The sequence below is a fragment of the Amphibalanus amphitrite genome, unplaced genomic scaffold (genome assembly GCF_019059575.1).
Source record: "Amphibalanus amphitrite isolate SeventyFive unplaced genomic scaffold, NRLGWU_Aamphi_draft 000090F_arrow, whole genome shotgun sequence".
Lineage (NCBI taxonomy): Eukaryota > Metazoa > Arthropoda > Thecostraca > Balanomorpha > Balanidae > Amphibalanus > Amphibalanus amphitrite.
This window is the reverse complement of record NW_024881586.1, coordinates 737580-747873: the sequence shown is the minus strand read 5'-3', so window position 1 is coordinate 747873 and position 10294 is coordinate 737580. Positions and strand designations below refer to the sequence as shown.

Here is a 10294-nt window from a genome sequence, read left to right as displayed (position 1 = left end):
GTTCATGTGAATTTTGGACTCCAAGTATATCAAGTTCATACATGATGCCATATGGGGTCAATGTAGGCTGGCCCATATGGGTCCCATGTGGGCGCCGCGTGGGTCTCATATGGGGCCTACGTGGGCTGGCCCATATGGATCCCACGTGTCACCCACTGCCATTCCCATGTGGGGCCCATATGTAAGAGATGGGGGGCCCATGTGTGCCCCATATGGGAACCATGTGGGCATGTTTGCTGGGATACGAACATTTCCTTTACTACAAAATTTTGGTAACTGACCCGACACCTATCTGGGCTGGATGCGGGCAGCATGTGGGCAAACTGGACACCAACAAGCTGGGCACACCCAGCCGGGGCCCACATGGGGCCCAGCCGCCCACATGGGCAAAATTTACTACAAAACTTTGTTAACTGACCCGACACCTATCTGGGCTGGATGCGGGCAGCATGTGGGCAGACTGGGCACCAACAAGCTGGGCACACCCATCCGGGGCCCACATGGGGCCCAAATGGGCAAACTTTACTACAAAACTTTGTTAACTGACCCGACACCTATCTGGGCTGGATGCGGGCAGCATGTTGGCAGACTGGGCACCAACAAGCTGGGCACACCCATCCGGGACCCACATGGGGCCCAAATGGGCAAACGCCCAGCCAGCATGCCCATGTGGGCCCCACATGGGCAGTTGATTGGCATGGTGGGCTAGGTGGGCCATGGGCTAGAGATGGGCAAATATGTGGGCTGCATGTGGGCCCTACATGGGCTGCCCACATATTTTTTGGCAGGCATAATGCTTGATAATAAGATTGCTTGCACCATGTACGAGGGCATATCCAGGAATTTTGGTGAACACAGGCATTCACGCGGTGTTCCTGTATGGTGGGCTTAACATGGGCACTGCGTGGGCAGCCCATGTAGTGGGGTGTAGGTGGGCTGGATGTGGGCAGCCCATTATTTATTTTTTCACTGTCCAATGTGTATGATATTACAAGAAACAAGAACTCGCTGTTTAGTGTCATGCCTCCAAAATGCACTTCGACGTCGTGAGGAAGTCGCATAGTTGATGTTTGTGAGAACAGCTACGGCTGATATTGGATAGTCAATGTTGTGATTGTGTCGTATGATTGTGTCGCCTGAGCCCGCCCCTGCGCGGGCGACCCGCCGGCGGAGCTCGGCCCACCGGACGGGGCCTGGGGCCGCCTCTGCATCGCCCGGGGCGGTGACTGGCCGACCGGCCGGTCGGCTGTCGGGGCTGCGGCGTCTGGGCGGGCGAGTTGGCGTTCAGACTCTGAGTGGTGTGCGTGTCCAATAAAGCCTTAATTCGGGCGGAACCGACACATGGCGCGGTCGGTATTAGCTCGAACCCGCCCATAGTGAGTACAAAGTGCGATGAACGAAAGTGAAAGGAAGCAGGAATGCGTAGCCGTGGCGGCCGCGCCGCAACCACGACCGCGTTCGAGTCTCGTCGGAGAGGCGCGCCCGCAGCGACGCCAGCTGTATCGCTAGTTGGTCGAGTCGCAGCTGTGACATCAGGACGTAGTCGTCCCATCTCTCCTTCCAGAGGTAGAAGGCGTCACTGCGGTCGGTGGAGATGTCCAGTCGGTCGGGCCGGATCGGCTGCAGGCTCGTCATACCACAGCGATTACGAAGGACTGTTCTAGAAGCCCTCCACGCCAGCCACCTGGGGAAGGAGAATACGAAGGCCCGCGCGAGACAGATCGTCTACTGGCCCGGGATCTACCGGGATGTGGAAAATGTCACCCGCTGCTGTACCATCTGCCAGAGAGATCTTCTACCCGCTCAGCAGCAAGAGACCATGATGAGGAGACCGCCAGCGGAAAGGCCGTTCGAACTACACATCGACTTTGCCGATCACGCCGGCAGGAAGTACCTCGTGGCAGTGGACAGATACTCCGGGTGGCTGTTTGTCGCCGACCTCGGTGTAAGCGCCCCCGCTTACACCGGTCCGAAGGACGATGGCAGGCGTCATGACGAGCGCACTCGCTACGCGACTAAGCGTAAATGGACGGCACGGGAAAAGGGCTTTCGGCGGTACCCGGCTTTTTGATGTCGTGTTCAGTAAGTAATGGTTTTATCTCTTTATTTAATTGCCCAACTCCCTTGGACACCTGATAGCGGATGTCAGAATAACAGCAGCACTCCCATTCATATGCTATTTCAGGTGTCGTCAATTACTGTCCGATTAGCGAATTCCAAGCAGCCGACTTGTAAAGCACTAATGTCCTTCGTGTCCATCATAATCGGACCTTGTTTGTTTATTCTGCATCAGATTATTTCCTGCAAAAAAAAAAATAATATTTAACGTTCATTTCTCAATTACCTATTCAAGTCAAATCAGATAATGTTACTTTTAAAGCAGAATCATGGTAGAACACAGCAGGGGCAATAAACAATTCGCTTATGTGTCTGCACATTTTACATTGCTGGTGCTTATTTTACAGGAGCCGTGCGGCGGAACGGGCTTACCCAGGACACCAACAACGGCCAGCTGGAGGTGGCGCCACGAAAGTGGTTTACGGGTGCCAGGAACCGCGACGGAGGCCGCCAGGAGAGGAGACCAGCTGGAGTTTAAGCGGAGGAGCAGATGAGAGAAGAAGTCTAGAGATGAGCAGAAGAGAGAAGAGAGTTTAAACAGCATTTTTGTGTTTATCGTTAATATAAATATTGATCACTGACAGTTTGTTTTGTTGCGGTGGCGAACGTTCAGCAATGATCAGCGGGAGTGATTCAAATTGCAGACATCGATTATATTATAATCATATTGAAATTAATTGTAGGTTCTGGTGGGAACTAAGATGGGCTTTGGTGAATATTTATCAATTAATGCGAACGATGCTAGGGAGGTGTGAGCCAGCATGGGGCCCACCTAGGGCCCACATCTGCTGGCCCACGTGGGCCCCATATGGCACCCATCTTGAGCCCATGTGGGCCAGCCAAGGTGGGCCCCATATGGTACCCATCTTGAGCCCATGTGGGCCAGCCCAGGTGGGCCCCATATGGTACCCACCTTGAGCCCACGTGGGCCAGCCCAGGTGGGCCCCACCATTTACCCAGGGACAAATTTATGTGGGCCCCACATGGGCTGCCCACATGGGTCCCACCAAGTAACCCACCTGGGCCCCATGTGGGCCAAGGTAATAATGTTGGCTGGGTATGGGTCCCAGCTGGGTCCCATTTCGAACCCACATGGGCTCCATGTGGGATTTTTCGCTTATACCCATGTGGGTCCCGGCTGGGAAAGCCCATATGGGACCCATATGGGACCCGGCTGGGCCCCATATGGGTCCCATGTTGAACCTACATGGGCCCCATGTGGGATTTTTCGCTTATACCCATGTGGGTCCCGGCTGGGAAAGCCCATGTGGGACCCATATGTGCCCCGGCTGGGCCCCATATGGGTCCCATTTCGAACCCACATGGGCCCCATGTGGGATTTTTCGCTTATACCCATGTGGGTCTCGGCTGGGAAAGCCCATGTGGGACCCATATGTGCCCCGGCTGGGCCCAATATGGGTCCCATTTCGAACCCACATGGGCCCCATGTGGGATTTTTCGCTTATACCAATGTGGGTCCCGGCTGGGAAAGCCCATGTGGGACCCATATGTGCTCCGGCTGGGCCCCATATGGGTCCCATTTCGAGTCCACATGGGCCCCATGTGGGATTTTTCGCTTATACCCATGTGGGTCCCGGCTGGGAAAGCCCATGTGGGACCATATGTGCCCCGGCTGGGCCCCATATGGGTCCAATTTCGAACCCACATGGGCCCCATGTGGGATTTTTTAATTATACCCATGTGGGTCCCGGCTGGGAAAGCCCATGTGGGACCCATATGTGCCCCGGCTGGGCCCCATATGGGGCCCATCTGGGCTGCCCATATGGGACCCAGTTGGACGCCCATGACAAACCCATCTGGGCCCCAAGTGGGCAGCCCAGATGGGCCCCAGTTTGCTGCCCACTTGGGGCCCATATGGGCCCCATTTGGGAAGGCTGGCTGGGATTGAACCCGGCCATAGACGAAAATGGTCTCATACGAGTGGGAGGCAGAATAGGCCATGCAGATCTACCGTACAACACAAGACATCCCTACGTTCTCCCGAAGAGGCATGCAGTGTCTGCGCTCATCGTGCGACATATCCACGATAAGTTCGACCACGAGCTCGGGGTAGAACACAATCTGGCCGAGCTGAGGCAGACATTTTGGTTGGTCAGCGCAAGAGAAGAAATCAAGAGATGCATTCGGACGTGTCCTGAGTGCAAACGAAGGCGCGAGAAGACTGGAGCGCAAATAATGGCCCCGATGAAAAAAGAGCAGCTGAAGCCGACGTACAGAGCATTTTCCCACTGCGGTGTAGACTTCGCTGGGCCAGTGGAAACAAAAAACGAAAGAGGAAGAGTGAAGACAAAGCGATACATCTGTCTTTTCACCTGCTTTCAAACTAGAGCAGTGCATTTGGAAATGGCGTATGGTTTAGACACCGACTCGTTTTTGTGCACCTTGGACAGATTCACCTCAAGAAGGGGTGTTCCTGAGGACATCTGGAGTGACAATGGCCGGAACTTTGTCAGTGCCGAAAAAGAGCTGAAGAAAACGTCAGATGCTCTGGACAGGCGTAAAATCCACAAGCAAGGAGTCACGAGAGGTATCCGCTGGCACTTCAATCCTCCCGCTGCGCCTCATTTTGGAGGAGTTTATGAATCCCTCATCAAGTCCGTGAAACGTGCTATGTACAGCACTCTGCGGACCACAAGCATCACCGATGAAGAGCTACAGTCCGCCTTATGTCGCGCTGAGGCTCTTCTGAACTCGCGTCCGCTGACTCCGCTGTCAGCCGACCCGACTGATCAGCCGCCTCTGACTCCTGCACACTTCTTGGTGGGACATATTCAGCTGCAAGCGGATACCGGGCTCGAGGGCGCGAGAGGTCACTTGAAGAGGTGGCGTCTGGTTCAACAGTTGGTCGCAGCGTTTTGGAAAAGATGGCAACGAGAATATGTGCTTTCGCTACAAGCTCGTACAAAGTGGAGGACGTCCCATGAAGACCTGGCAGTAGGGGACGTGGTACTGATGGCAGAGTCATCGGTCACCAGGGGTCAGTGGCCGCTGGCCAGAGTGATCAAGGTGCACCCTGGAGCTGATGGACATGTGAGGGTGGTAGATGTCCAATGCAAAGGGAAGGTCTACACAAGACCCGTGGTGAAGCTGGTGCATCTAGAATCTGCCCCGGCGTAAGGCTGCCCGTGAAACGGACGGCTTAAACATACTGTGGCGTCGACACTATCGAACTGCAATGCGGTGTGATCGAGTGAACTTGCAACTGTGCCTATTCATTGTGTATATTGACCTTCATGGTGCAGAAGGTCAAGGTGGGGGAGAATGTTTACGAGCATTTAGCGGTGCTCTTGCCTCTATAGCGCGAGCCGTCCTCCGCAAGAAAAAAGACTTAAGCCAAAAATGAGGAAAGTCGAAGATGAGGAGAAAATGGGGGAACTTGGCAATGAAATGTTGTGAATTAAGTGTGAAAAAGAACCGAAGAATATAAAGCTAAGATTTGCATTTATGATTCATGATTGATTTAAGATTTGTGAGACCTACTACGGTAAGATCAATGACTAAGGTAAATGACTAAATATACACAACGCGAGACTATATTATCACGAAACCAGCTTGTAAAGCAAAAAACGAAAAATGTACACTCGCCACAGTGTTAAGCAAAGTACTGGGAACAATATGGATATAATTAAAAGCTAGTACGATGCGAACTGTTGGTTCCCTAGAGCAGTATTTACATACTTGTATGAGATAGGACTTTAACATTACGGGAGCTTCTAAACTGCGCTCGCAAAGTACCTACTTGATTGTAAATATTTTCATTTAGAGGCAAAAATCTAAAAATGTACAGTCAGAGCGTTGTTCCCAATGCTTCTAGGTACACAATGAGCATTAATTTAGCTCGAAATGTCATCACACATTGGTTCCCAGTCCAGTTTAAAACGACACTTTGTGCCGCAGAGCCTATCTCTTCCAATGGATGGCGGCTGGGTGGCGGTTGTAGTGGTGGACAAGACAATTCTTGAGTGAAATGAAATCATTTGCTTTCAAAGAAGAATTTTGAAGAACTTGCAATAATTGACAAATGATCGTTAATTACAGTGTTTAATTTCAAGTTCATGGCAAATGAAAATATTTTAAACAATGCTAGTGAACCCCAGTACCGCCGCGCGAGAAAGCAAGTACTCGACGCACGGTCTGCCCGCCACTTCTGAAAATGGTTCGCGGCCGGCCGGCCGCGACCCGACACGAGCTTCACTTGAATTCCGTCTCTTTGGATGGGTGCCGGGTTCTGCTTGTGACACGAGGTCCAGCTGCGCTGCGAGTTTCTGCCGACTCGAATGAGCGTACACCATGAATAAAGCTGTCGAGCTCACGGGTGGACTTTTGATCTACACTGTGCCTACTGATGAGTTTCCATGTCCTGCTGGGGTGGGGAGCGTTTTCACGCCCCCTGTCTAGCTCGGTTCTTGGGCCACGTAGCGACACGCGGTAAGCGGCACTCGAAAGAGCGTCAAAAATAGGTAATGACGAAAATATTTTTGCCAATGTTTTAGGTAATGTCAAAAGTCAGACTGTCAGAGGTCATCAAAGATCAAATTTTGCATATTTCAACAATTTTGAAACCTCAACGGCACGCATAACTCGGAAACTAACAGAGATGCGTCACCGCGTAAAAACACATTTGACAGGGGCGTCGACACCGGTCCGACTTTTCCGACTAGTAGGACCACTTTTTCGACTAGGCGGTGCCCTGCTGTGGCTCGCGGGGGCCCCTGCTGCAGACCGCGGGGGCCCTACTGCGGCTCGGGGGGCCCTGCTAGAGACCGCGGGGGCCCTGCTGCGCCTCGACACCTGGGGGCCCCCACCGGTGGGGGCCCCCCGAGAAAAAGTCGGACCAGTTTTCCTTACGCGTCGACGCCCCTGACATTTGATAGCTCTTTCAATGGCCTTTCTGGATGTTGCTTCTTAGATCTGCAACCAGGTGAATGGTCATAGGTGGGCAAGTCCGTTAAATCGTTAATCCGTTAATTAACGGAACTAAATTTTGGGTTAACGATTAACGGACTCGCTAATTTTTTCCACGTGTAACGGACCGTTTTAGTTCCGTTACTTTTCGGCTCCGTTAATCGTTAAAATTTAGTCCGTTAATCCGTTAATCGTTACTTTTATTTCGAAGCAAAAAGTTTACTGTAAAGTTACTGGTGTGTATGAAACCTTCATGCGGCGAAGTTTTTCCTTTCTGAATCTGGCAGCATTTGATTTATTTATATTATTGACATATTATATTATTGACAAATTGTGATGCACACGCCTGTCATTGGAACGCTGCCTAGCCTGGCTGAGAGGCGGAGAGAAAGGATAGAGCTGTTTGTCAGGCGAGCTGAATCGTCGGTAACTCAGGTTGAAATCGGTCGCAACTCGCATCACACATATCATCATCATGTATTATATTTATAAATAGGTATATCTTATCCATGCCGTCACCGAGCAGGCGCAGTTGTTGGCAGGTCTTCGAGAGCAGAACCGCGCTACGACAAGTGAGTGGCGCCTAGCCGTTAGCGTAGGGTGGTCGAGTTGTCCTCAGAAAAATGCACAAGCATTTTCATATTGTTTATTACCGAGTAAAATGTTAACGATTAACGGACTAAAGTAACTTCCGTTACTTTTGTTGTGAATTAACGGATTATCGTTTAACGGAACTAACTTTTTAGTTAACGGATTAAAGGGACTATCCCACCTTTAACATGGGGTTTGAGTTGAGATAGCCAAGTTTGCGGCGAGGTTCAGAAACCACTATCTATCTAGGTTGCAACCCCCGCGGCCTCTTGGTGTTGAAGAAATTCGTTCCCTTCATTTGAAAATGGGCCTTGCGCAAGGCCCTATCTTCAACATGGAGCGACCGTTAGTGTGACGTCACCTCGTTTAGTCATTCTGATTTAAATGGGTTTGTTCGTTGAAAAATCGCTTAAAACTTGGTCTGAACTTTGTTGTGGTGCCTACAGAGTAAAAAGAATCAGCTTTCTGACAGTAATGTGGCCTGGGGAAGGAGGTAATTTTGGGCTGTGACGTCACATATTTGAAAGTTTGTGTTTGGAATATGGGAAGCCTAAGATGTTTAATGAAAAATAAATGCCAGAACCGTGTTCCTGGTCATCCAATCTATAAAGTCGGGCACAATTTAACTGGTTTTAACAACATTTTAGAAGGTGGGATAGTCCCTTTAACGATTAACGAAACTAACTTTTGATTAACGATGCCCACCTATGTCAATGGTTTAGCTTAGTTCCCAGGGGGAACAGAATAACAATAACAACATTTGCGATTTTGATATAATAGCTTTTAACCCGCACCCTGGTGGGAAGGGGGCTATTTTTGCCCCCCCCCCCCCCTAGACTCTTCAATATATCTCCAGAACCGCTGCGCCGATCGTCACCAAGCTTTCAGCACCCTCTCGGGCATCCATTTTACACATTGCGAGTTGCGACCAAAAATTGTTCCAAAGGCTATGATAGGTTGGCCGCAAATGACGTCAGAGTGACGTCATATTCTGCCATTTTCGACCCAAAAAAGGGTTTCGCGGGAAGAGCTGTCAGGCCTATAGCTTTGAAGATACAGAAAAACGTTAACCCGCGCACCGAGGGGGGGGGGGGCGGTTATCCGCTCCCCCTGAGGTTTTTCGGCGGGAAAATTTGATATGGCTATTCTCTCATCAATTTTACACATAATGTGCAGGTTTGAACCTCCTAGTCCTAACTTTTAAGGGCAGGTCACCAGTTCACTTTGAATGACCCAACCTCAAGTCACTTTTTTGCAACTTTGTCACCGTGTCAGAGCTACAGTAGATGACGGAGGCCTTTGAAAGTCGCAGAATGTTATTAGGTCATTGGTAGCTACAATTTTTATATCTCGGAATTTTGATATCGATGACCTAAGGTCAGGTCAATTTCTCGACCATTATAAGTCAATGGGGGAAAAATAAGCTCCCTGTTTTTTCCACTAAAACGCGTCAGAATGGCCCCATATGCCATACATGACTTAATATACGATCAACCTTCACTACTTGAGGCCTGTTTTGCTGTTGGGCAGCTCTAAGGTCATGTGACGTCATTAAAGGTCACCAAAGTTTTTTTTTTGCCAATAACTCCTTACAGGAACATGATACAGCCGCGCGGATGGTCTCATTGTGTTCAGCTCGTCAAGGCGCATCAAATGATATACATGATGACCTCGAGATCACGTGACCTGAGGTCAACCTTTGACCTTGACATTTCCAGGTCAACATATACATATATGTATATTGAGTAGGAAAAACGTACAGCACATGGGTGGACGCGTTTCGTCAGAGACTTTTTCAACACCCGAATGTCGACAAAACAATACGAACACACAAGAACAAAGCTAGCAAGCACAGTTTCATACCTGTTGATATATCGCGTGTACATATTATGAGAATGTGCCTAAATGCAAATACACCTCCAATACTGCGCGTCAGTTAATTGGCAAAGAAAGAGAGAACACATATATAAGACAATTCATGTTGACAGTATCTGTTTTTCTATTTAACATTTATTTTATATTCTGAGTACAATATACGGCCGCAGATTTTGCCCATTTTATAAACCCAACCCGTGTATTGATCGTTTCGTTCGTTGCAATGTATGCCGCTTCCGTCGCCTTTCTACTCCCATTGCTTTTGCACTTCGCTATCACTCTCACCCCTCCCCAATTCGGTAAATGATTCGTCGAGTGAGCATGAAGCACGAATGCACTGTGTTCCATGTCGTTTCTTACATCTAACTTACTATTTGAGGAGGGTGCGTCTGTCCGTTACCGAGGTCCCGACTTGGTGCTACGTAGCGCGGGTTACAGATCACACCGTTGCACCTACCGCGCTGAAATTTGCGCAAGTTATAGAACAAGGATGGACAACGTGCCTTTGAGCGGTCTCGGCTCGATCGGATCGATAGCGAGCGCGTGGCGCGTGCCCAAAAAGTGCAAATTCGCGTCATAGACTTTACATGTATAAATCGGCTGGCAAAAACGGGCGAAAATGGCTAAATTTGCCCGACACGGGTCCGTTCCCCGTGCAATATCTCGGTAGCCGTGCGACCGATCGGCACGGGGAAAACAGCATCGTGTAGAGAATCGAACGGGCAATCGAATAGTGTGCGGTGCAGGGGTGGCACGCGCCACGTGCAAGTGTGAGGGCAATTTC

The 10294-nt window shown here is 50.2% G+C and overlaps 1 long non-coding RNA gene across 1 annotated transcript; it reads left to right on the top strand.

The window, feature by feature from the left end:
• Window positions 1-597: 597 nt before the first annotated feature.
• LOC122380064 lies at window positions 598-2699 on the top strand. Its single transcript, XR_006256274.1, has 2 exons — window positions 598-2082; window positions 2466-2699. It is a non-coding gene; the product is annotated as an uncharacterized LOC122380064 (long non-coding RNA).
• Window positions 2700-10294: the final 7595 nt, after the last annotated feature.